The sequence below is a fragment of the Canis lupus genome, chromosome 30 (genome assembly GCF_011100685.1).
Source record: "Canis lupus familiaris isolate Mischka breed German Shepherd chromosome 30, alternate assembly UU_Cfam_GSD_1.0, whole genome shotgun sequence".
In the NCBI taxonomy this organism is placed as follows: domain Eukaryota; kingdom Metazoa; phylum Chordata; class Mammalia; order Carnivora; family Canidae; genus Canis; species Canis lupus.
Genome location: NC_049251.1, coordinates 13,046,408 through 13,072,553, shown reverse-complemented (window position 1 = coordinate 13,072,553; position 26,146 = coordinate 13,046,408). Strand labels below are relative to the sequence as shown.

The 26,146-nt window shown below is 36.9% G+C and overlaps 3 long non-coding RNA genes across 7 annotated transcripts in view; 2 read left to right on the top strand and 1 right to left on the bottom strand.

Annotated features, from left to right (window-relative positions):
- The window catches only part of LOC100684547, a 55,583-nt gene extending 54,286 nt beyond the window's left edge, over positions 1 to 1,297 (bottom strand). The window contains exon 1 of the long non-coding RNA XR_005381608.1: positions 936 to 1,297. This is a non-coding gene — a long non-coding RNA (uncharacterized LOC100684547). The remainder of the gene's footprint in view (positions 1 to 935) is intronic.
- A 79-nt stretch (positions 1,298 to 1,376) lies between these two features.
- Positions 1,377 to 26,146, top strand: part of LOC111093405 — a 108,721-nt gene continuing 83,951 nt past the window's right edge. For 2 of the 5 annotated variants that reach the window (XR_005381346.1, XR_005381344.1), the window contains exons 1-2: positions 1,377 to 1,425; positions 11,816 to 11,885. This is a non-coding gene — a long non-coding RNA (uncharacterized LOC111093405). Of the gene's footprint in view, positions 1,426 to 9,882; positions 9,974 to 11,815; positions 11,886 to 16,849; positions 16,923 to 26,146 lie in introns of those variants that run through there. The other 3 variants (XR_005381348.1, XR_005381347.1, XR_005381345.1) reach the window with 2 other exon arrangements.
- Positions 3,048 to 5,790, top strand: LOC119866829. Its single transcript, XR_005381349.1, has 3 exons — positions 3,048 to 3,577; positions 4,384 to 4,445; positions 5,628 to 5,790. It is a non-coding gene; the product is annotated as an uncharacterized LOC119866829 (long non-coding RNA).

Below are 26,146 nucleotides of genomic sequence, written 5' to 3'. Positions count from 1 at the left end.
AATTAGACTGGTGATTTATGTCAGGCTAAAGAAAAGAGGCAAGAAGGTGGTGTAATACTCTTAAAAGAGGGTAGCTTTAGTTTAAAAACAACATGAATCAGAATTTAAGCTAAACTATAATTTCTATAATTTCGTGAATAAAAAAGAAATTAAATTTCTATTCACATCCAGATCAAAAAGATTTGGGCTGTCATTATATTTTTATGTCACATAGAAATACAAAATTGGGAATTCATTTCTGATTTGTAATAGTAATTCAAGACTGTCATGTGAAGGAGATACTTGATGTGTTTTGCTTTACCCCAGTGGCAGAACTAAAACCAATGAATGGAAGCTTCAGGGAGGATAAAGAAAGGAAACATTTTGCAATAGATAGAGTTGTCCAGAGATGTAATTATTTGCTTCCAGCCTCCTCAGATACTCAAAAGTAAGTGGTACAGGTAGGGTATTTCCAGAAGATCAAAACTCCAGTGCAATTAAATCAAATGATCTCTGCGGGTCTTTCTCAACCTGTACTCTTTTGGTTCCAGATCAGTTGAAAGGGTTTCCACTTCCTCTGATATTTGCTAAACATCTTAGGTTTATTTGGAAATGTGGTACTAGTACATTAGTAACTTATCATTGAATACATCCAAGTATTTTCTTTGCATCTATAGTCTTCATTTTGCCCTACATTAATATTAAACATTAGGTCTTTACCAGTGCCAACTAGCTGCAGTTGATTTATTCTGTGCTATAGTGAGCTTTAATCATCTTGATGAACAAGTCTACTGCTAGACTTAACTAAACATTTATAAAATACAAAGTCAGACTTGAAGAACACAGTCATTACATTTTTTTCCCTAAAAGTCAAGGTATTTCTAATAATGGTTTTTGACAGAAATTTGAAATCCACTTATACTCTCATATTATTAGATATCAACCCCAAATCTTACCTTGTTTTTGAAAATCTGTTTACAACATTTGGCAGTTGATAAGCCTTAGTTTTATCTCCATTGTTTATTTTTATAGATCCACATAATCTTAAGTCTGAAGAAATATAAAACTTTCCTCATCCTTTTATTTGTACAGATGATAAAATTTAAGCCCAAAGTATTTGGGTGTCACACATAAGGCCAAACTCTGCTTTTCAAGAACAAAATTTCACGTAGAACTCTATATCCTAGTTCTTAGTCTGTTACCTGTGTGTGTGTGTGTGTATGTGTGTGTGTACACATACAGTAGTCCTCCCTTATCCACAATTTCACTTTCTGTGGTTTCACTTACCTACAGTCAACCACAGTCTGGAAGCAGGTGATCATCTTTCTGAGAAATTATTAGAAGGTTGACAGTAGCCTAATGCTACGTCACAATGTCTACATCATTCACCTCATTTCCTCTCATCACATAGGCATTTTATCATCTCACCTCATCCCAAGAAGAAAGGTGAGCATAGTACAGAAAGATATTTTGAGAGCGGCAGAGAGACCACATTCACATAACTGCTATTATGGTATATTGGTATAATTATTCCATTTTATTATTAGTTATTATTGATCTCTTACTATGCCTAATTTATAAATTAAACTTTATTATAGGTATGTATGCATAGGAAAAAATATACTATATGTAGATTTGGTACTATCCATGGTTTCAGGCATTTACTGGGAGTCTTAGAACTATTTCCTGTGGGTAAGGGGAGACAACTGCATATGTGTGTACAATAACATGAATATGTATATAACATAGACAGTATAGAAATATATTTATACATATTATATATAATTATTTACTATTATGTCATAATTGATATATAAATTGGCATATATGAATATATGTCATTAATGAATATAAAGATTGAGAATTTGGGCCTCTATGTTTTTTGTTTTATGTTTGCTAGATAATTTTTAAAATACTCAATTCTAAAAAAAATAAAAAATAAAATAAAATATTCAATTCTACTAATATGTATTTAACTTTTATTGTGATTCTTTAGGCTCAATTATTAACAAGGCAAACATTTCTTCTGTCTGGTGGAACTTATAATATAGAAGTGGAGACAGACAATTAAGGGTCCAATTTCAATGCTTTGATCAGCACTGTGATAGAGGAAGTAGAAGCACATGAAAGCATTACCTAATGTGGGCCTGGAGAGCTTAGGAATGGCACAGGGCAGGGCTCCAGAGGAAATGATGGCTAGGTGGGAAACTATAGAGTGAGCCAAGAAAAGAGGATTAGAGGAAAGGAGAAGAGCACTCAAGTAAGAAAAACATGTTCAAAGTCACAGAGGTGATATAGGGCATGGAACAGTCAAGGAACTAAAAGAATTGAAATGCAAGTGTTAGGGGATGGAGAAAGTGAGGCAAGTGGGCACGGAAGTGTACAGAAAGAAGGCTGGAGAGAGTCACATAGAATTTTAAACAAACAAACAGAAACAACGGAGTCACAAGTATGCACTCCAATTTAGGATTTCGGTTGAGTTTCTCATGTATTCTTTACTGGCTCTGCTTCCCAGTTACTCTTGACCCAGCTAACAACTTTTTTTGTTTTTTAGTTCCGTGAAAAATGCTGTTCTCTGCCCAGTTGCTCAGGCAAGAATTCTCTGTTTAATTCCCACAGCCAATTAGGTCACCAAGACCTTTCAATTCTGCCACTTGAATTGTTCTTGGATCTTCAACTTTTTCACATCTCCATAATCACTATTTGCTTGGTTTATCCTGGTTCTTTGGAATGGCCAGAAGGTCTTCTTGCTTTCCCTTGCCAGTCCCTTCTAACATGGCACTTGCCTTAGCTGGAGGCCAAATGGTGCCATAGGGAGAATACTGGGATGCATGATGGGAAAGTGAGAGAGATTTGCCACCAAATTCTGACATATGACTGGCAGACTTAATTAATATGGTGAATATACCCAGCTGAGTACTATAGAGAAAACATGAAGACGCTGTCTTCCCAGTATTCCCTTCAGTACCTCCCCCAGCGCACGCACGCGCACACACACACACACATTCTTGTTTCTAGAAATAACTGTTGCTAGGACACAGCTCTGATAAGGAGCCTAAGAAGGGTGACTTTGGGCACTGAGTTTAGCAGCAGGCTCAACCTAGATCCTCTCTGTCAGATCTTTCCTGTGCTCCTGCCAAACTATCCTAATTGGCTATAAACACTGTTAGGAAACTGTCAGCAGCTTGGAATTGCCAGTTTCCTGTAAGTGAGGATTTACTAAAAACCAAAAATCCCATTTTCCCCTTTGCATTCTACGACCCCTGGTACAAAAAAATGGTAACTCACAGCTTAAAAAATATGAGAGTACTCACCTCCTGAATTCTCAGGGATACTACTAAGATACATTTTGAATTTTTCATCCTTAAAATAACTTTTTTAAAAAAGCATTGTGGGTAGGTTGATCCCACTAGTCAAATGATTGCCTTTTTAGCTTCATTTGTCTCTCAATATAGACAAGTTATTTCTGTGCCTCATTTTCACCCATTCAGATATCAACAACTGAGCTATTTCTCCTTCTGTGACTCAGAAGGAAGACAGAAAACTGTGAAAAAGCACTATGCAACAACTTCTTGCAGAAGCACTTTGATACCATAAGGTACCGTCAGCAAGAGGGAAGTTGGCCTTTACTTAGAATGGATTTGGGAACTGTGTATTTAAAGGCACACAGTCCATTAGCAATTTCAACGGGAGGAGGTTTTACCATGACTGAGTAAATATAGGACTGAGTTTAAGCAGATGTTAGTGTTTCCTGAGACTTGCAGTGCTTGTGCCAAAGTAGAAGCCTGGTTTCCATTCTTCATCTTCATGTTTAGTGGGTTTTTATACGGCTGTAGTTTCTATGATTACTCTTGTTGTTTTGTCAGAATCAGTACTAGGGAGAAAATTAAACCTCCCACAGAAGATAGATTCTCAGTATGTAAAAATACAGTCTCAATGGTTTTTTTCTTAATATGTAAAATCTGCCCTTTTAAAGTATCTGATTTTATACGTTTTGTCAAACGCATAGCTATGGTATGGCTTCTGCAATCACGACACAAAGCATCTCCTTCATCCTAACAAGTTTTCACTACTCCTTTGCAGCCAATTTCCTCCTCCCACCTACTGAACCCTGGCAATTGCTGATCAGCTTTCCATCACTAGATTATTTTCCTTTCATAGAATTTCATATGAATGGAGTTACAGAATGTGTAATATTTATTTCTAGCTTCTTTACTTAATACAATGCTACTGAGATTCAGCCATGATGTAAGTATCATTAGTTTCTTCCTTCTTATTGCTGAATTGCACTCCATCTTATGGATACTCCAAAATCTGTTTACCTATTCTCCAGTTGATAAATATTTAATTGTTACCAATTTTTTTATTACTATGAGTAAAACTGCTATGAACATCCTTTTACAGGTCTTTGTGTGGACAGATGCTTCTGTTTTCCTTGTGTTAAAATCTGGGAGTGAAATTGCTAGGTAATTGAAGAAGTATATGTTTAACTTTGCATTCCCACCAATTGTTCCATTCCCTTGTCAGCATTTGGTATTGTCAGTGTTTTTCATTTTAGCTATTTTGATCAGTGAATAGTGGCATCCCATTGTGATTTTAATTTTCATTCCCCTAATGGCTAATAACGTTGAGCATATTTTCACATGCTTACTGGCCATCTGTATATTTTGGTGAAGTTTCTGTTCAAATTTTTGCCTCAATTTAATTGGATTGTCTTCTTATAATTGATTTGTTCCAGTTGGTTTTTTTTTAAGTTAAAAAAATCTTCTATTTTTTTTAAATTTATTTTTTATTGGTGTTCAATTTACCAACATACAGAATAACCCCCAGTGCCTGTCACCCAATCACTCCCACCCCCCGCCCTCCTCCCCTTCTACCACCCCTAGTTCGTTTCCCAGAGTTAGCAGTCTTTACGTTCTGTCTCCCTTTCTGATATTTCCTACACATTTCTTCTCCCTTCCCTTATATTCCCTTTCACTTTTATTTATATTCCCCACATGAATGAGAACATATAATGTTTGTCCTTCTCCAACTGACTTACTTCACTCAGCATAATACCCTCCAGTTCCATCCACGTTGAAGCAAATGGTGGGTATTTGTCATTTTTAAACATAATACATAAGCAATTAGATTTATTTTTTTAGATAATATATATTAAAGAATTGAGCTTTTTTAAAAAGATATTTATTTATTCATGAGAGACACAGAGAGAGAGGCAGAGACATAGGCAGGGGGAAAAGCAGGCTCCCCCCCAACCCCCAGGGAGCCCGATGTGGGTATTGATCCCAGGACCCCAGATCAGGACCTGAGCCAAAGGTAGATGTTCAGCCACTGAGCAACCCAGACTCAATACCCCAGGAATTGAGTTTTAAATGATTACTGGATAACCCCTTTCCAATCATTGTCATGTTTCATCTTACTATTTGTATTGCATATCAAATTATTTTTAACTTTTTACTGTAGGAAACTAAAACTGTATTAAAAAGTAGAAAAAAATGGTATACTGAAATCTCATGGACCTAATATCTAGCTTCTACAGTTATCAATACTTCTCCATTCTTATTTTCTCTATACTTTCATCCATTTTCTATCCACCAATTTATTATTATTAATAGTAGTAGTAGTATGTTAATTTCTCTTTTTTTTAGGTAAAATTCATATACCAAAATACAGTAGTTCCCGACTTATCCATGGGGAATACTTTCCAGGACCTCCAGTGGATGCTCAAGACCGTGGATAGTATTGAACACTATGCTATGTTTTTTGTTTTCCTATGCAGACATAGCTATGATAAAGTTTAATTTATAAACTAAGCACAGTAATGGATTATAATAGCTAATAATAAAATAGAACATTTATAACAAAATACTATAATAAAAGTTATATGACTGTGGTCTCTCTCTGCCTCTCTCAAAATGTCTTATTACTGTATTCATACTTCTTCTTGTGATGATTGGAGATGACAAAATACCTATGTGATGAGAGGAAGTGAGGTGAATGGTGTGGGTATTGTGATATAGCATTAGGCTACTATTAACTTTCTGATGATATCCTGGAAGGACATCTGCTCCTGACCACTGCTGACTTCAGGTAACTGAAACCAGAAAGAGTGAAACTGCAGATAGCTTTATATAAATAATGGTGTACAATTTTAAAAAGTGGATACAAACGAATAACCCACAATCCACACCTCTATCATAATATAGGGCATTTTCATCTCCCCAGAAAGTTTTATTGTGTCCTATTCCACTCATATGCCCTTCACCCCAGCCCAGGCAAATAGTATTCTGATTTTCTTTTCACCTTAGATAAATTGGCCATTTCTAAATTTAACATAAATGGAATCATTCCACATGTACTATTTGTGTCTTACTTCTTTAACTCTGCATATTATTTTGGAGAGTCATCCATGTTGTTGAGCAAATCAATAAACCATTATGATTATTCAGTGATATTTTGTTTTATGGCTATACAAGTAGCATGTTAACCATTTTTCTGCAGATGTACATGGGAATATTTCTACTTTTTAGCTACTGTGATTAAGGCCACTATGAACATTTTGGTCCAAGACTTCATGTGGACATATGTTTTCATTTTTCTAAGATAAATAACTAAGAGTAGAATTCTGGGTCAAAGAATAGGCAATTTAAAAGAAACTGTGAAATTTTTTCAAAGTGGTTATACCATTTTACATTTCTTTTTTTTAAGATTTTATTTATTTATTCATGAGAGACAGAGAGAGGCAGAGACATAGGCAGAGGGAGAAGCAGGCTTCCTGCAGGGAGCCTGATGTGGGACTCAATACCAGGACCCCAGGATGACTACCTGAGCCAAAGGCAGATGCTCAACCACTGAGCCACCCAGGCATCCCCATTGTACATTTCTGCCAGCAAAACGTAAGAGCTCCAGTTGTTCCAGGTTCTTACAATATCAGGGTTGTTAGTCTTTTACTTTTTAGCCATTTTACTGGGTATTTACTAATATGACATTTTTATTTCCATTTCCCTGATATCAATCATGCCAAGCACCTTCTTATATATTTTTTGACCATTTGTGTTACTAATTAACACAATTTGTGATGTATCTTTTCACATCTTTTGTTCATATTTTTATTGGGTTAACATTTATTTTATTATTGAGTCATGGAAATTCTTAGTATATTATGGATACAGTCCTTTGTCAGATACGTTTTATGAATAGATATCTTTTAAAACTTTTCTCTGATATTACAGCTTGCCTATTCATGTTCTTAATGTTTTTAATAATGATAAAAAATATTCTTATATACTATCTTCTAAAAGTTTTAGATTCAATTTTTATGTGCCTATCATTAGGCACAAATTAATTTTTGTGTGTAGTGTGAATTGTTTTTTGTTTCCACATGAATATTCACTTGTCCTGGGACCATTTGTTGAGAAGATTGTTCTTTCTTCATTTAAGTGACTTGGCACCTTCCTTGCAAGTCAGTTTTCTATATTAATATGTGTTCACTTGGATCCTCTATTCCATTCTGCTGATCTATTTGTCTGTCTTTAATGACAATGACATGCTTTCTTGATTAGTATAATTTATAATAAGTCTTGAAGTCTGGTAATGCAAACCTTCCAACTTTTTTTCTTTTTTTTTTTTTTTTTTAAAGATTTTATTTATTTTTTTTTTAATTATGATAGTCAGAGAGAGAGAGAGAGGCAGAGACACAGGCAGATGGAGAAGCAGGCCCCATGCACCGGGAGCCCGATGTGGGATTCGATCCCGGGTCTCCAGGATCGCGCCCTGGGCCAAAGTCAGGCGCCAAACCGCTGCGCCACCCAGGGATCCCCAACTTTTTTTCTTTTTAGTTTTCAAGATCATTTAAAAAATTCTAGGCCCTTTGCATATTCATATAAATTTTAATACAGGATTATCAGTTTCTATAAAAATACCTGTTGGGTTTCTTATTGAGATTAATACAGTCTGTAGATTAATTTGGGGGAAATAGCCTACCATATATTAAAGATATTAGGTCTTGGGGCATCTGGTGGCTTAGTTGGTTAAGCATCTTCCTTTGGCTCAGATTATGATCTCAGGGTCCCAAAATTGAACCTTGAGTTGGACTTCCTTGCTCAGCAGGGAGTCTGCTTCTCCCTCTCTGCCAGCTCCTCCTCCCTGCTTGTGTTCTTGCTCTCTCTCAAAAACATAAATAAAATATTTAAAAAAATATTGGATCTCTCAAGCTATGGGTATGCATCTCCATTTCTCTCAGTAATGTTCTGTGTTTTTAAAAATGGAGGTTTTGCCTGACTTTAAAATTTTATTCCTATGTACTTTATGAATATTTTTATATGAAACAAATTTTGAAATTAACTTGTAGATGGTCTCAATTGTTTTTTGTTTCCATGTGAATATTCACTTGTCTTGGGACCATTTGTAAAGTGAATTTTGAAACTTTTCTTCTCCAATTGTTGGCTCCTAGTATATAATAAATATAATTTTTTGTATATAAATCTTATATCCTCAGGTTTTATGAACCTCACTTATTGGTTTAAGAAGTTGATATTGTTTTTAATTCCTTATTTTTTTTTCCTACCCAAAGTAGTCATGTTATTTCTTAAGAGGGATGGTTTAACTAATTCCATTCCAATCTACATGCATTTTATTTATTTTTTCTTCACTTATTGCAATGGCCAGGTCCTACAATAAAACATTGACTAGAAGTGTTAAGAGCAGACCATACATAAATCCCAATCTTAGGTACAATATTTGGTATGATGTAAGTTGTAGATTTTTCATAGATGCCATTTATCAGGATGAGGAAGTTCTCTCATTCCAAGCTTGCTAAGAGATTTTTTTTTCTGTATCATAAATGGGTTTTATAATTAGTCATATGTTTTGGCTTTATATATTAAAATAATGATATTCAACACATCATAGTGTTTTTCCTCCTTCATTTGGCCCTATAGTGGATTATACTGGTTGAAATTTAAATAATAAAACAATCTTGAGTTACTTGGAAAAATACCATTTGGCCATGATGCATTATCATTTTTAGAAATTGCTGCATTTGCTTTGCTAATGTTTTGTTAAGGATTTTTACACCATGTTTATGCGGGTTATTGCTCCATTGGTAATATTTGTTCTTTGTCAGATTTTCTTATTAGAATTGTGATGTCCTCATCAGATTAGTTAGGAGATATTCTCTCCTCTTTTATTAACTAAAATAATTTAAAATTATTTTTTGGTTTTTGGATTTTTTTTTACTAAATATTTAATAGGATTCATTAGTGGATTTATTAGTGAAATTTTGGTACAGAGAGAGTGGTTCTAGAGAAACAGACTTTTAGGAATGAGTTTTTCTAAATTGGTTCTGGGGTTTCTGGAATTGGCTCTGTAGTCTGATTAAATTTAAAAATGTTAATGACTCTATTCCCAATAGTGAAGAGAGCACTGATAGCCCAAAGTGTTATCTGATAATAGAGATACACAAATACCACCATTGGATACTGCTAATCATCCACCTATAAGAAGCAAGGATCTGGATAGCTGTGCATGTGATACTTTTAAACATTTTGGTCCAACTAACAAATAACAAATATAATGAGATTGTCTTATTGCTCCTAATGTTGTTAGACAAAGCAGAGAAAGAAAAGGATGAAGTCAGAGATTCAAATTCCCAACTCAAGTGCCGTATAAATGACCTAAAAGTTTCTGTGTTCCCTGAAGGAAACCTTTATCTCCTGAGGTTGAAGACTGAAATTGCTGAAAATCAAACCAGAATCTCATCCAGCACCTGGCTAGATTATAATACAAGTGTCTACTATTAAAGTGAGGGCATTGATTGAGAAGGAATGGGAAACTAAGGGTTGTATTGGGGATATATGAGAAGATGCTGATAAAACTGGAAACATTGAACTTCACATTCTGATACATTTTCTTTGCCAGTGGAAATAGCCTTTTCACCCACTCTGAGGGGATTAATTCTGCATTGCCTGAGGAACCAGTAGTGGCTTCCCCTGAGGTAATTCCCATGCAAAATAATGCTAATTCTCCCTGGGATGAACCCTTCTTTGCTTCTAGACCTAACTACACTCAAATCCCAACAGGTCCCTTAAGGTCAAGTACAGAGTGTGACCTGTGAGGAGGTACACTACACTCCAAAAGAACTACTTGAGTTATCTAACTTAAACGCACAAAAATTGGAGTAAATGTGTGAGACTGAGTACTAAAGGTGTGCGATAATGATAGAAGGAACACAAAGTTGGACCAGGGAGAATTTATTAATAGAGGCTCACTAAGCAGAGATTCTGCATCTAATGTTACATCTCAGCGAATTAGAAAGGGTTCTAACAGTTTGGTTTGACTAATACATGGACTAAAAGGTACCCACAGTGAACAAGTTAGAAATGCCAGGCTTGCCTTGGTTTAATGTAGCTGTAGAGATTCAAAAGCTTAGGGAGATTGGAATGTTAGAGTGGATTTGTCATTTGAAACCTATTCATCCACCCTGGGAGGGTATAGAAGACAAACCTTTTACAAGACTATGAGAAATAAATTTGGGAGGGAGTCCCAGCATTTTTGAAGAGCTTTGTGATTCATCTTCTCTGTACAATGCCAACTGTAGTTACTGAATTGTGAATTGTGAAACTTAAATGCTTAAACTTAAATGTTGGGACTAATTAGATCATGGGGTGGCAGCACTCAAACACCAAAGGCAAGGTGGTTGTGCTTATCTTAATGGACAGCAAGGTCAGAGCAGCAATCAGAATAGTCTGACTCATGCAAACTTATGGGGTTGACTAGTCCGTGATGGTGTTACTAGAAGTAAAATAGATAAGAAACCTGCTAAATTCTTACTTGATGTGTATAAGTAGAAAAGTTCTAGGTCAAGTGCATGAAAGTCTAATCAGAATCATAAAAATACAGAGTCATGGCTCCCCAGTCAATTCCCAGATTTGAGCCTTGAATGAAGGGGGGGCCATGTTCCCTTAAGGACAGACAAATTCAGGTACATTGCCAAAAATGTATACTATTACTCTTTCTCCCAGTCTTCCCCAAAGGCACCTAAAGCTTCTCACTGAGGAAATTGAACATTTGAGAAAAGGACATAGGGACTACTGGATGCTGGTTCTGAACTGACATTATTTCTAGGAGACCCAAAATATTACTATGATCTGCCAGTCAGAGTAAGAACTGATGGAGGTCAGGTGATCAATGGATTTTTAGCTTAGGTCCATTTCACAGTGGGTCCAGTGGGTCCATGAACTCATCCTGCAGTTATTTTCCCAGTTCCAGAGTGCATAATTGGAATAGATATGCTCATCAGATGCCAGAATCCCCACAATGGCTCCCTAATTTGTGGAGTGAGGGCTATCATGGGAAAAGCCAAGTGGAAACTCCCAGAATGCCTCTACCTAGGAAAACAGTAACCCAAAAGCAATAGTTTATTTCTAAAAGAAATCAAGGGATTAGTGCCATCATTAGTATAGGGGTGGTAATTCCCACCACATCCTCATTCACCTCACCTATTTGGCCTGTGCAGAAGACAGATGCATTTTGGAGAATAACTGTAGATTATTGTAAGCTTAATCAGATGGTGACTCCACTTACAGCTGCTGCACCAGATGTGATTTTATTTCTTGAACAAATTAACACATCCCCTAGTACCTGATATGTAGCTAATGATCTAGAAAATGCTTTTTTAACCTCATACCTGTTAGTAAAGACCACCAGAAGCAGACTGCTTTCAACTGGCAAGACCAGCAATATGCACTTACTGTCCTACCTTAGGGGTACACCAACTCTTCAGTTTTACATTCATAATTTAGTTCACAAGAATCTTGATTGCTTTTCTCTTCCATAGGATATCACACTGGTCCATTATGTTGATTTGGCTGAGGGAACAAGAAGTGGCAATGACTCTAGACTTATTGGTAAGATACTTGCATGTCAGGGAGTAGGATATAAACCCAACAAAAATTTAGGGGCCTTATATCTCGGTGAAATTCCTTGCTGTGGGGCCTGTCGAGATACTCCTCTCAAGATGAATGATAAGTTGTTGCATCTGGTACTTCCAACAACCACACACACACACAAACACACACACAAAGCACAATGCCTAGTGGGCCCCTTTGGATTTTGGAGGCAACCTATTTCTCATTGAAATGTGGATCCATGCTCCAAACACTGGGTGTCCCCACCATCCTGAAGCAGCCTGGCTTGACAGCATGAAGGAATGGCCTATTGAAGACTCATTTATAGCACCAGCCAGGTGGCAATACCTTGCAGGGCAGGGGCAAGGTTCTCCAAAAGACTGTATATGCTTTGAATCAGTAACCAATATATGGCGCTGTTTCTCCCATAGTAGGACTCATAAGTCCAGGAATTAAATTGGTGATATTTATAAAGAATTGGCTCATGCTATTCTGGTGACTGGCAAATCCCAAGATCTGGAGCATAATTGACAGAGAAGACAACTCAGGAGAACTAATGGTTTAGTTCCAGTCAAAGTCAAAGGCCTTAAAATCTTTTTTTTTTTTTTTTTTCAAAAAAAAAAGGCAGCTCCAGGTAACTCAGTGGTTTAGCACCTGCCTTAGGCCCAGGGTGTGATCCTGGAGACCCAAGATCAAGTCCTGCATTGGGCTCCCTGCATGGATCCTGGAGCCTGCTTCTCCCTCTGTCTGTATATCTGCCTCTCTCTGTGTGTGTGTCATGAATAAATAAATAAAATCTTTTAAAAAAAGAAAAGGCCTGAGAACCAGGAGAGTTGATGGTTGTAGTTCATTTCTGAAGGGCAGTAGGCTGAAGACCCAGCAAGAGCTGATATTTCAGTTTAAGTTTGAAGGCAGGAAAATGGCTAAGGTGTGAAGGGAGTTAGGCAGGGAGAATTCTCTCTTATTAAGGGGAGGGTCAGTCTTTTTGTTCTAGTCAAGACTTCAGTTTAAATGGATGAGGCCCACACACTTTAGGAGGACAATCTGCTTCATTCATTCTACAGATTTCATTATTGATCTCATCCAAAAGCACCATCATAGAAACATCCAGAATAATGTTTGACCTATTTTGTTCTAACTGGGCTATCATAACACAAGAATTACAAGGGTCACTAATATTTAATAAAATGCTTGTAGTAAGTGTTTAAGACATATTTAGCAAATCATGAACAACACAGAAAGAGCCCCAGGGACCTAGTCATCTCTCTTTCATGAGTTTTCTTTAATTACAAACAGAAGATACTTTATCTATTATTCTGTGTATTTTTCCCTAGACATTTGACTAAAGAATTAGGACAAATCTGATTTGACTTTTTTCAATTTTGATAGAAAAAGATGATTATGGCCAATGTATGAAATCCTGTCAAACACTAGTTTTTCCCCACTTCTCTCTTTCCCAGGTATAGGGAGCTAAAAGAAACAAGTTTATATAAAATTCAAGTCTGCTATTGTAATCTACAGGAATGACCTATTTCACCACTTTAAGTCCCCCAGTATGTGAAAACTGACATAAAAAGAATTGGGACCAGCTGTTCCTTCTTTGTACTGAGGCCCTAAAAGGAAGAAATAGATAAACTGCTGCATTGGAGATTAAGATCAGCTATATAAAAAAATATTTCTCAATGTTGAAAGTGATTAAGCTCCTCAATGGGTAACCAACTGTGGTGTCTGAGGGAGTTTGTGGGAGTGTGTGTGTATTTGTCTACATGCACATGCACGTGTGTGACATGTGATTGTATCTTTCCTGTGTTTAAAAATGATAGTGTATGCTTTGATCTTTGTGAGTTTTTCATCAAGGCATTGTCATAAAGGGTTGTGTCAAATATTTAAAAGATACCACTTAAAAATTGGCCTCATTTTCCAGAATGTATAAGGAGTACCCAGCATAATAATGTAGCAAGATGCTGCATTTCAATAATTTTGGACTCTGGAGCCCCCAAAAGAAAAAAACAGTAAAGTTCAATTAAGTGTCAATACTACTTAAGATCCTTCTCCCCTTACTCCAAAGCACAATACTTACTAGTCATATTAGTATTTAGTAAGTACTCGAATGCCAGAATTCTCTAAGATTTGTTAAGCCTGTGTGGTGAGAAACTCCATGGGCATCAGGAGAGCTTGTTTCAAGATCCAACTCTACCATAGAAAGGCAGGGCTATTCAAAGGTTATTCTTGGGATGCCTGGGTGGCTCAGCAGTTGAGTGTCTGCCTTTGGCCCAGGGTGTGATCACAGAGTCGCAGGATAGAGTCCCACATCGGGCTCCCTGCATGGAGCCTGCTTCTCCCTCTGCCTGTGTCTCTGCCTCTCTCTCTCTCTGTTCTCTCATGAATAAATTAAAATCTTTAAATAAATAAAAGGTTATTCTTCATACTATTACCATACTGAGCCAAACCATGGGTGGACCCAGAGATATCCATGGCTATGGGTTACTACAATATCTAGTAGTTCCTACATTTGAAGAACACTGAATTTCATGCAGATAGTTTTGTAAAACTCACCCTTCTTCTGCTAAGACACTCATCATAGGCTTTCAGCCTTTTTAGTAAATAACCAAGATGAAATTACGTGTGGAAATAGGATCTAGGTCTATGACTTTGACCACTTTCAAGATATGTGTCATAAGGGCATATTAAGACCTGTTTTTATCCTCAATGCAAACTTATTTGAGCCAAATAAACAGGAATGGGCTACACTGAAAATAGCTAATACCTGTGTTTTCACTCTCTGGCTCTTGAATTAGAACAATACCACAGATTGGGTGACTTAAACAATTGAAACTAATTTTCCAACAGTACTAGAGGCTGGAAGTCCAAGATCAAAGTGCCAGTAGGCTTGGTTTCTTCTGAGGTCACCCTGGCTTGCAGATGGCCACTCACTACCTTTTCACATGGTTTTTCCTCTGTGCAGGTTCCTGTGCTTTTGGGGTCTGTCTCTGTGTTCAAATTTCCTTTTCTTAAAAGGTTATCAGTCAGGTTGGATTAGGGTCCACCCTCAGGGCCTCACTTTAACTTAGTCACATCTTTGAAGACTCTGTCTCTGTACAGTCTTATCCTGAGGTTAAGGGTTAGCACTTCAACATGAATTTGGTAGAGGTGTTGGGGGGCACAAGATAGCCTATAACAGGAATGAAACCTATCATTTGCCATTTTGGCATAATCACGAACATAACTAAAGACCTATCAAATAATAAGCACTTATGCAATTGAAACCACTGAGAAACTACACAATAGAATTTATACTTATCATATACCTATCCCCTGCTATATATTCTGAATTTTCTCTGCTCACTCTTTACAAAGGAGAATTTCCAAACCCAAGTCTGCAATATTGGAATGAATGAACAACATCACAGATGACCCAAATGACAGAATGTCATTAGTGTTTAAAAATCAAATAAAAAAATCATGTAGGAAAATGCAAGGAAAACAATATCAACTACAATAAATAGGAGAGAAAGCTTTTTACATATTATACTCCTATTAACTACATCATAAGGTTTATATCAGGATTAAGTTAGCTAATATATTAAAGCACTTAGGAGATTTTGTGGCATGAGGTAAATGTTCCATAGATAACAACTTTTATTATTTTTTATATTATCATGTGGAAGAATTTAAGATTTTCACTGTTCACCTGGTTGCCTTCTTCTGTGCTGCAGTACATGACCTTTTGCTGTCATTCATATTCCAGATTCCCTTGTATAAGCTTCCTCTTTGGTATTCAACGTCTCTATTGAAGCAAGAATGTCACCAGTGAGTCTGATGTTTTAAGTCTAGCCTACTTACCAGACTTGAGAACTTCCTTAGAGGTTACTTGTGATTGAAATTGAGAGAAATACTTTTCTTCAGCAGACATTATTGACCGGTCTGTCAAAAACACATGAGATACAAAGGACTTGAATTACACAATTGTTTGGGGAAGGCTACTGCAGCCTGTACTATCATTAGTCAGTAGGAAGTGGTTCTTGTATTAATCAGGCCCCCTAAGGATGTTGACAAGGATAATAATTCTTTCCCAATGCGTGGATATAATTCTGAATTGTTTCATATTAAAACAAGAGAGGAAAAAGGCTTTGGGAAAGAATACACATTTTTAATAGGAGCTATAATTCTGTATGAAGGGTTATCTGAATAGTTTGCACAAGAAATGAAATTATAGCACTTATTCCACAGATATAGCCATTGAGGGAATGAAGCCAAAGTCTCATCATCCTTTGCAACAGAGATTTTTAAGGACTCAGTTAACCCTATGAAACTTCTGTTCATAAGTTCATGGTCTTTTGCTTTGCTCTGAAAAGAACAAACTGATATTATTAACCTTTGCTTAATCTGACTACATAGCTTTATATAAAAAAATAAAAAGCATTAAAAAGCATCATAGCCACTGAATCCTTCCAGGTATTAACACATATTTAAATTAAATGACAAGTCACAAACATAAAAAGGATATAGCCTCATGGATAACCCTAGCTGTATTGGGTACAGACGGTTAATGATACATCTTAGTATAGTTAATTCTGTTTACTTAGCATCATCTGGGCTCTATGAAATATATAAAATTCTACCCTAGTTTATTTAAGCATATCACAAATGTCCAACTTTCCTGGATAATTTTTAGTCTCTCCATCCTCTAGAAAATTACCAGAGGCTTGAGGAGGGCTGAGGCTTGTTCTAGTTAGAGCCCTCCAGGGAGCAGAACTATATCTCCTTGTTTAACTATAACTTCTTTTGAGTACCTAGCCACTGCTGAATCTCATAGGGAAAATGTAAAATCCCCAATCAATTTAGAAGCAAATTTAGACCCAGAAGATAGCCAATTAATGCATCTCAACTTTTTGGGAAGCCTGAGTACAAGCCAGGAGCTCCCCAGGCCCTAGGTAATGATTGCTATTTCCATCTTCGTCCAGGAGGAAAAAAAAAAAAAGCTGAAAACAGCCTCCATTCCTAGAGTGTTGTGGGCCACTGATTTTTATCACACAGGTAAGAATCATTTGCAATTAACACATAGAGCACTGTCTCTTAGAGCTATAAGGATCCATAGAGAAAACCCAATCTAATGCTTTCATTTTACAGATGAACAGACTGAGGCCTATAGAGGTTTAGGGGTTTGTCTGAGGTCACATGCTTGTTAACAGCTCTTCTGGGATATTGATCAAGTGTTCTAGTTCTTTTTTTTTTTTTTTAAGTGTTCTATTTCTAAAAGACTTAATGGTGCTTGAAAAACAGTTGACTCTCTTAAATAGCATAAACATTTCCCCTTCAAAGGTACTTACACTGTTGTTTGTAGGAAGTACACAATTATATTTTAGCCCAACTCCCACTTGGAATAAATGAAAATGAAAATTAAAACCCAAATATTTTTGTTTAGATTTTGATTCTGCTCTAAGCGAAGCAGGGCTTAAAACACCTCTGTTGGTGAATGTCTCATTGCTTACTTCTAGGGGTAGGAAGGGTAGGAGTAGGCAAACAGATGTTTGCCAAGTTCATGGATAAAAGAGATTGCTGGGTCTTGAGAGTTTATCCCTCAAAGGCAGAGAGAGCCCCTTTCTCATTTTGAAGAGCATTACTATTACTTAGCTTCTTGGACATGGGGGGACTTTCTCCCTAATCTTCTGACTGGTAGATTTGGGAGGCTATGGCTATCACCCAGCATCCTAGCCACTTCTTGTTTGCACTCCTGTTTACATTGGAGAATAGGAAAGAAGCACCGGGATAGGAAAAAAAAAAAAAAAAAAAAGGTTAACTTGTCTGTTACCACTTAATAAATTACTATGGTATCTGGAGTCATACCAACAAAATATTCAGGCAAAATTAAATATATGTAGATAGAGATTGTAAAAAACAGCATCGCTGACACAGAGCAGAGTTATAAATTAGTTGAGCCATTTTGATTACTGGAGTCATGTTAGTAATAAGACTCGCTGGATATTCTGCAGATTTAGAGGGTGTCGATGAAGTGGGAACCTTATAGAAAATCAATGTGCTACAGAGTAATAGAGGTCTTGGCTTCTCTGTACCGTCCTTAATTGAATTAGGAATTTCATTTGAGAAGGGAGGGCTAGAGTCACAGTCTCACATTTGGTCCCAAGTAAGCATGGAAGCTGGAATATTTGGCAGGTTTTCATCATCATTGTGGCCATTGTCCACTGTCCCTGGAGCACATACTGTCATAGGCCAAAGAGAGAGAAGCTTAACAATGGTGAGAGGTCAGCAGTTTGCAGGGCATGGGGCTGTGTACAGGAGGTGAAAAATTACTACAGCTGTTCCATTGCATTGCTTTCCTGGCTGTAAATGAGGCTTCTCATTAATGAATCATGCATACAGACTGCCAGGGTCTCAGCATTAATTGACACTAATGGGAACATCTTATGGTTGAAGGGAGAGCTATGGGAGCCATTTTCAGTCTGATTTGATTTGGAAGGAAGCTTGGACAATTTACATTTTCCATGAAATGCTAGAGCAGCCTCACACACCACATTTGCACCCCAAACCACAAATAGGTTGCTGAGTATCTGCAGAAAAGTCTATCAAACTCTTCATGAGGGAGAAGCAATATCAACAAGTGCTTCAATGAGATTTTCCTTTTTCTGCCAGGCATGGTACCTACAGAGAATGTTTGAATCTGCTTTTGGCTTGTAGTATGCATGCTAAGGCCTAATGCAGTGTACGTAATTTGCTTTAGTCCTTTGAGATCATTCAGCAGGGACTCAGTGCAAGTTAGCCCTGAGGAAATTTCAGTCAATAATTTTTGTTTAAAAAATGTGTCCTCCCATGATAATGTAACTATATTCCATCAAAACAGGTAGATGCCAAAGTTTAATCTGAGCTGCCTACAATGTTTTACCCCTTAAGTGGAACTGATATAATCATTCCTTTTTTAGCCCCAAAGAGAAATTTCCCTGTAATTAGTTTTTGATACATGTTCAGCATTAGGAAATGGATGTTCATAGTGTTGGTATAGTTCAAACCTTTTCATATCATGGAACATATGGGTGAATTCCGCCTCCCAGAACACCCAAAGCCCATACTACACCTTAGAGTGAATTAGAAAGTCATGCCTGCTTTCAAGTGATGCATCCACACAAAGGCACACTGCTTGCAGCCCCACTTGCTACTTTGGTTTGGCGCTCTTGTGCAGTCAGTGCATAGCCTGTACAAGGTACATAATAACCTTAGTGCTATTCTAGTGAATGTTAACATTTCTCTAAACCAACAATGACTCTGTGGTAGGGTCCTGGAATAAGCAAGTTGATCTTCTAAAGAAAAATATAGGGCTTAGAGAAGAAGATATTGAACAGGCCTATGGGGAAGACACAATAATGACATAATTTTTAGTAGAGGAGAATATAATAATTTGAGATCCACATCTCTAAAAACTGTTTTTATTCTTAGTCAATATGACCTCAGGGTAACTTCTGATCCACTATCAGAAGTAAATATTTTCTTTAGGATCACGTAATTTGTTGCTGAAAAAGGATGTAGGAATCATTGAGTCCTACCCCTTCATTTTAAAGATTTTACTTATTTATTTTATTTGAGAGTGAGAGAGAGTTAGGGAAGGGGCAGAGGGAGAAAATTTCAAGCAGACTCCATGCTCAGTGGGGCTTGGGGCTTGATTCACAACCCCAAAATCAGGACCTGATCTGAAACCCAGAGTCAGACACCTAACTGCCTGAGCCACCCAGGATCTCCCTACCCCTTCATTTTATACATGAGAAGTCTCATGTGCAGCTCAGTGCTATATAGCTAGCTAATAATGTAACCTAGATTTAAATCCAGATCTCATGACAAGAAGTCCAATTCACATTCCATCACTGCCAAGCAAAATGTCACAAGCACACAGCCATCTCTTGGGTTCAAGTACATTTAAGTCTGATATTCTGCTCACAGGAGACTATAACCATGTTTACCATATCCATAGCCTTCCCCTGTTAGTGTTTTTATTTCTTTCCTCTTGGTCTTCATCTTTCAAAATGAGGAATGATTATCTTCTGATGTAGCCTTTTGATGATAGTTGATACTCCCTGAGGACAATGGAAATGGCATTCCATGTGGGTTAAAAAGTTGTGTTAACTGACCTCTAAGTTTCCTTCCATCTTAGGATCTAGTTTTATTAGTATGGCAACCTCTTTCTCGTTTGCTTATTTAGTTACCCTCCCCTTTCTCTACTCTTATGTCTTTCTTGAACGGCAGCACCAAGACCTGTCTGTTAAGGTATGAAAGCAAGATTAAAATAATGTTTCCAGTCTACCACTCTGCTTGGACATCCTTGCCCTTATCCTACTATACACATCATACACACACACACACACACGTGCATGTGCAAGTGAGTGCACATGCACATGCACACATTTTTGGTTACATGTAATATTGTGTTGATACTTTAAATGTAACAGTACATTGGAATTAGTCTACTATGACTCCTTAAATTAAGCCAGTAGATCCAATTAGAATTTAATAAAGTTGTGCTTAAAATTACTCTACTGATGAAGGCTTCATGCTTATCTATGGGAGCAAATTCTATATGTAATTGGACCACTCATAAGATTTTGAGCAATTGCCAGATCCACAGGTCCCTTCTGGGAAAAGCTGCCAAGGCAGATCCTTAGGCAAAAGTAGCTAAGCTTTCTAAAATGTAACTTTAACAATCTGATCACAATTTATTGGACCAAGGATTGTTAGTCAAAAAAATATATTTATAGACTTAATATTAGATTATCAGCCTACAAGATGGCCAATAGGTTTCTCTATATTTGCTAGTGAATCATAAGGTTTTCTGTCTAGAAGGGAGTTAACGCAAGATACATAGGGAGAAAGTATTAGATACAAGTATTAGAGGAAAAACAAAGAAAGCAGCAAAGTCACATAAACAACCTATATGCCACAACTACTTTGTATCCTAGTCATTATGTTAAAGTAGGAACTATTTGGGGTTTCAAGTTAGACAGATATGGATTGAAATCCTTTATTCATTCTTTGAGCCTCAACTCCCTTATTTTAAAAATGGTAATAGTAATACCTGCTTCATAGGATCATTAAAATTATTAAATGAGAAGGTGTTTTAAAATATAGACGGTGTATGTCACATAGGTAAATAACCGACAAATGTCAGCAAAAGAGAATAGCTTGTGAATTTCTTGAAAGGATTAAATTAGGTAATATATGTTATGCTCCAGACACAGCATAGGCATCTATTTATAATAAATGTTCCCTCTGTCCCGTATGATTCCAGAAAATATAAATATTTCCTTTAAATATCTAAGTAGATTTAAATTTGCTGGTCTTCATTTGTTCATGTACTCAAAAAATATTTAGTAAACATCTGTTGTATGCCAGATAAGAAAAGAAAAATAAGTCAGAAAGAGTTCCTGATAACTGAGAATGTGTGGTATGGTTTTCAGAGGGACAGGAAAGTAGATAAATGGCATGTTAGTGTAGTAAGTACTATTATAGGGTATTATGGAAGCATGCATTATTATCCAAATCCTTGAAGATTTTAATAGATCAAGCAGCATAATTGCCCCTCCTAGAAACCAATCAGAAAGGCATACTATTCCTAGAAATGCCAAATCAGCTACTACATCCAAAAGGTGCATGAATGAAGGCCACAATGTCTGTGAATACAGAGAAGTGAGGAAATGTGTCTTGCTAGCAAAATTCAAAGGAGATGCCCATCAAGAAGAAAACAAAAAGCTTTCCTCTGACACCATCTGGCATAAGAAAGGTCTGAGTTAATAGTAAAATAGCATCTTGTGCATTTTAGCTTTCATTCTGATGTTTCGTATGTTTCCCCTCTTTTTAGATGAGACTGAAATGAGAATATTAGCTGCATTCATCTCTCCATTCATCCAAATCCTCACTCCCTATAAAGCATGCCATATGTGAAAGAAAAGCTTTAAAAATACATAATGCTTCTATTTTCATCTACTTCCATAAATAAGCACTATAAATTATGCCCAGCCACCAAGTAATATTATTGAGCATCTGTTCATGGCATTTAAATGTCTAAAGGGGCTAAGGTTGTTTAGCCGAGAAAGGAGAAAACCAGAAGTAGCGTTTGTGACAGTCTATTATTCAAAGGGCAGTAAACAACTATTTATCATAGCCTCTTAGGGTTGAATAAGAGAAAAGAAGCTCGCCAGTATAAGAACTTCTTGAATTTGAAGTTTCCAATATAATAGTGAAGTAGCTATTTCTACATCTCTAGATTTATATCTATATGCCCATATACATATAAAATTATAGAACCAGGATACCCCAAATTTTATGAGAAGGCAAAAATTTTGGGAGGACAATCAGAAAGCCAAGAACTTGTTACTTTATAAACATATATGTTTAAAAGTTATCTGCAAACTCATTTTCCTTAATCAGAAAATATCCATTGAATAAATAACGTATCAGGCCAAGAGCTTTGAAGAATTACAAAAAGTCTGAATTGTAATGCCTGAATTGGAGTTTATAGTTTGGTTGGGAGACAAAATGAGTGGATAAAGCAGTAGACAATACAATGTTATTCATAATGATATCCCATATTGCTTGTTGTAATGTGGGTGGGACTATTACAGGTGTTCTACAGATAACAGGCTTACACTAGTTTGGAAGTCTTAAATTAGCCTGGGGGCAGAGAAATTTCAACTGATCTTTGAATATCAGATTTTTTAGGAATAAAGGAGGGGAAAAGAAAAAAAGAAACAGTGTGAGAAAAGGCAGTAAAGTAGAAATTAATAAGGTTTTTCATGGAGTCAATAAAAGTATAGACCTAACCCAAGGAGAAGGAATGTGATAGAAGTTAATGGGGAATAAGTTCTAGCAGATAGACTGGGACAACCCACCAAATTACTTTCCATTCATGGCCAGGAGCATGTCTACCTATACTACTTGTCATGTGCCTTCTAGTCATTTGCAGTCCAACTGAACACCCTATCCTAATCAGCCTTCTTACTTACTTTCATTTTTTCAGTACAGCAAACATATCCAGTCAAATGGTCAAGACAAGATGGCACTAGAACAAAATCAGTGCAATTTTCCCACAAGATATGCTTTGTACTCTCAGATTAAGTGCAGATGAGCTCTTTCCAATAGTACATTCCTTCTCATCATTATTGCTTCTCATCTCTGCTTTCTATTTCTTTTCATTGTTTGTTATTCATTTTTTTTCTTTAATTCAACAAACATTATTGAGTTTCTACTCTGCCTCATGCTAGACACTGGGAATACAGAAATATGTAGCATATTGTCTTTATCTGCAAGAAGCCTTTAGTCTAGAGAGAGGTATAGACAAATCCAATAGAGTTGAATGCATGTTATGTATTATAATACATATGATAATATGTATTATAATATTTCACCTAACTCCCTAGGGAAGGTCACCTAAACTGAACCCCCAGGAGGACATGCAGGTTAAGGTAGGTGGAGAAAGAGGTTGGCTCCAGTCAGAAAGAACAGTGTGTGAAACCGCAAGTGAGAAAACACAGCACACAGGGAGGACCACAAGAAGTATGACATGGGCTACAACTCAATAGATAAGAGATCAGTGGTGGAGAGGGCACCCTGGAATCTGAGCCCCGTTATCATAAATCCTTAATAATCCCATTCAGTCACTGACTCATTGGGAACACACTTATGAACACTCATGTGTCAGGAATTGTGCTGGAGACAAGACATAGAAGATGTAAGGCACAGAGCTACCTCAGAGGAGCTTCAATCTAGCTGAGATGTCATAGCAATAAACTGACAGTTTATGAGGGTTGGGATGGATGTAGAGAAGAGGATTCATCCCAAACTCATTCTGTAACATTCTCTCTGCCTCTGATGTCTTTTACTTCTCTTCCAAACTAACTTTTTTTTAAAGTATGTGTGAGGTTTGTTCAGTTCTGCTGATTTACTCTTTATTTCATTCTTATTCCTTTCATTGCTTGAACTGAAATGGACATATTCCCATTAATATTCAAAAATATGTTCTTCCAAATAAATCACATAGAAGTATGTGCTGAGATTCATTGTATTCTTAAATTTGCTGAGAAATCTTTATTTTAGCCTAGTTTTTATTTAAACCTTTTATATTTTATATTTATTTTTTAAAAGATTTTATTTATTTATTCATTCATGAGAGACAGAGAGAGAAAGAGAAAGAGAGAGGCAGAGACACAGGCAGAGGGAGAAGCAGGCTCTACGCAGGGAGCCCGACGTGGGACTCGATCCCGGGCCTCCAGCATCACACCCTGGGCCAAAGGCAGGCACTAAACCACTAAGCCACCCAGGGATCCCCTAAACCTTTTATATTTTTTAATAAAATAGAAGCAAGAGTTGGAAATAAATGTGAAAAGTTATATAGCTGTTGTTCCCCTTCTGTCTATATCCCTTCATCTAGCCAAAGTAAAATGTAGAAATATAAAGAAATAAATATGGAATTAAGAAAATAAACTTAATAATAGAAAAAAATCACAAGAGCACAAAAACAGTTTATCTCTATAATCTAATTCAACATTTCTTCAAGGAGACAGGAATTTGTCATTAAGCAAAGTGTCGCTAATGGTTAAGTTCCTAGAGAAAGACGAAGAGCTGACAGAAACAAATAAAACAGTAATAACACAACTGAGAAGAGGTAAATAGGATGTTGGAGCAAACAGTAAAAAAGGAATAAGATAGGGAAGAATAAGTAATCAAAATGCTGAGAAAGCAACGTTTCGGGATTGAACGTAACAAAATTAAACTCAGAGAGAGATAGAGGATAAGAAAGAGAATAAGCACAGTTTTCTATTGCCTGCTTTTCTATCCAAGAGAAATAACTGTCAGATACAGGTCATAAAGTTTTATAGACTAATGACCTCTGACCTCTGACCCTGCGATCTATTTCCTCTGAGCAGATGTGCAACCCCTCCTCTTTCTGAGAATAATTAGGCAACATGGCTGGGTGACTTCTCTCATCCACCAGGCAATGAAATGTGTCTTTGGGTCTCAATTTTCCATCAGTACTCTTGCTCCAGGCCAACTCAAGACTGGTTTACAGACCAATACAAAGAGTAAGCAGACACATTTTATAAAAAGAGAAATACAGACAGACATACACACACATTCAATTTATAAATCCTTTCTACTGAACCACAGAAAGCAGGAAATCCCAATTTAATTAACAGACAAATTACCAAGAGTCAGCAGAACCAGTTCATAATTGGCCAGAGCTGATCTGCACAATTTGCAATAAAGAAAGAAGAAAAGAAAGAAAGAAAGAAAGAAAGAAAGAAAGAAAGAAAGAAAGAAAGAAAGAAAGAAAGAAAGAAAGAAAGAAAGAAAGAAAGAAAGAAAGAAAGAAAGAAGAAAGAAAGAAGAAAAGAGAAAGAAAAAGAAAGAAAGAAAGAAAGAAAGAAAGAAAGAAAGAAAGAAAGTCCATTCAATGTAAAGGAAGAAGAATTCTATCATTTGCATTGGCCTCTTCTTACTTGGGAAGTAGAGGTATCCTTTTTTAAATGAGCACATTTCCACACAGAGAGCATCAAAAAGGTATTTCCAGAAGGGCAGTGATAATTAAGCAGAGTACACACACCCTCTCTGATGCCATTTGAATCAGCAAGGAGACTGATTGGAGTCAGGGAGGGGACCTGGGTTAAGTTGTTCTTTTATGAAGCCAAGACTGCTGGTAGCCAGAGTTGGCTCTAGCTTTTGGGGGAAAGGACACTGAGTCATCTCCCTTCATGGAACAGATTTGTTGAAAGGGCACAAGAAGTTCCCATGGATTTCATGCTGCTTTGAAATAACCTGCATTTCAAATGGATGAGAAAGGGGTGGGGGAAGTGGGTTTTGTTGCTAGGTCTCCCAAAGCCTTGCCAAAATTTTGCCTGTTTCATTGTGAACCTGGTAACCACCCCAGCTGGGCACCCCATCTTTCTAAACAGGAAATAGATGAATATGCCCATCCTTTTCAGCTTGCAAATGTGCACTAGTAAAGGCAAACATGGCCTTGTTTGTTCTCCCTGGGGAACAAGTCAGGCATGAAGTCCCTTTTGTTAGGCTAAGAACAACTTCCCCTCTTTCCCAAATCCCAGAGGGACTAGCAACTTAATCTGGAAATGTGAAATGAACCTTACCTGGGAAGAGCTGGGCTCTTTGAAGATGCCCAGGAGTTAGGATCTGTCTGAGGCCCCAGGGGACATACAGAATGATTCACAGGAGAGGCCCCCATTAGTAGTGTACAATTCTATAGAGGG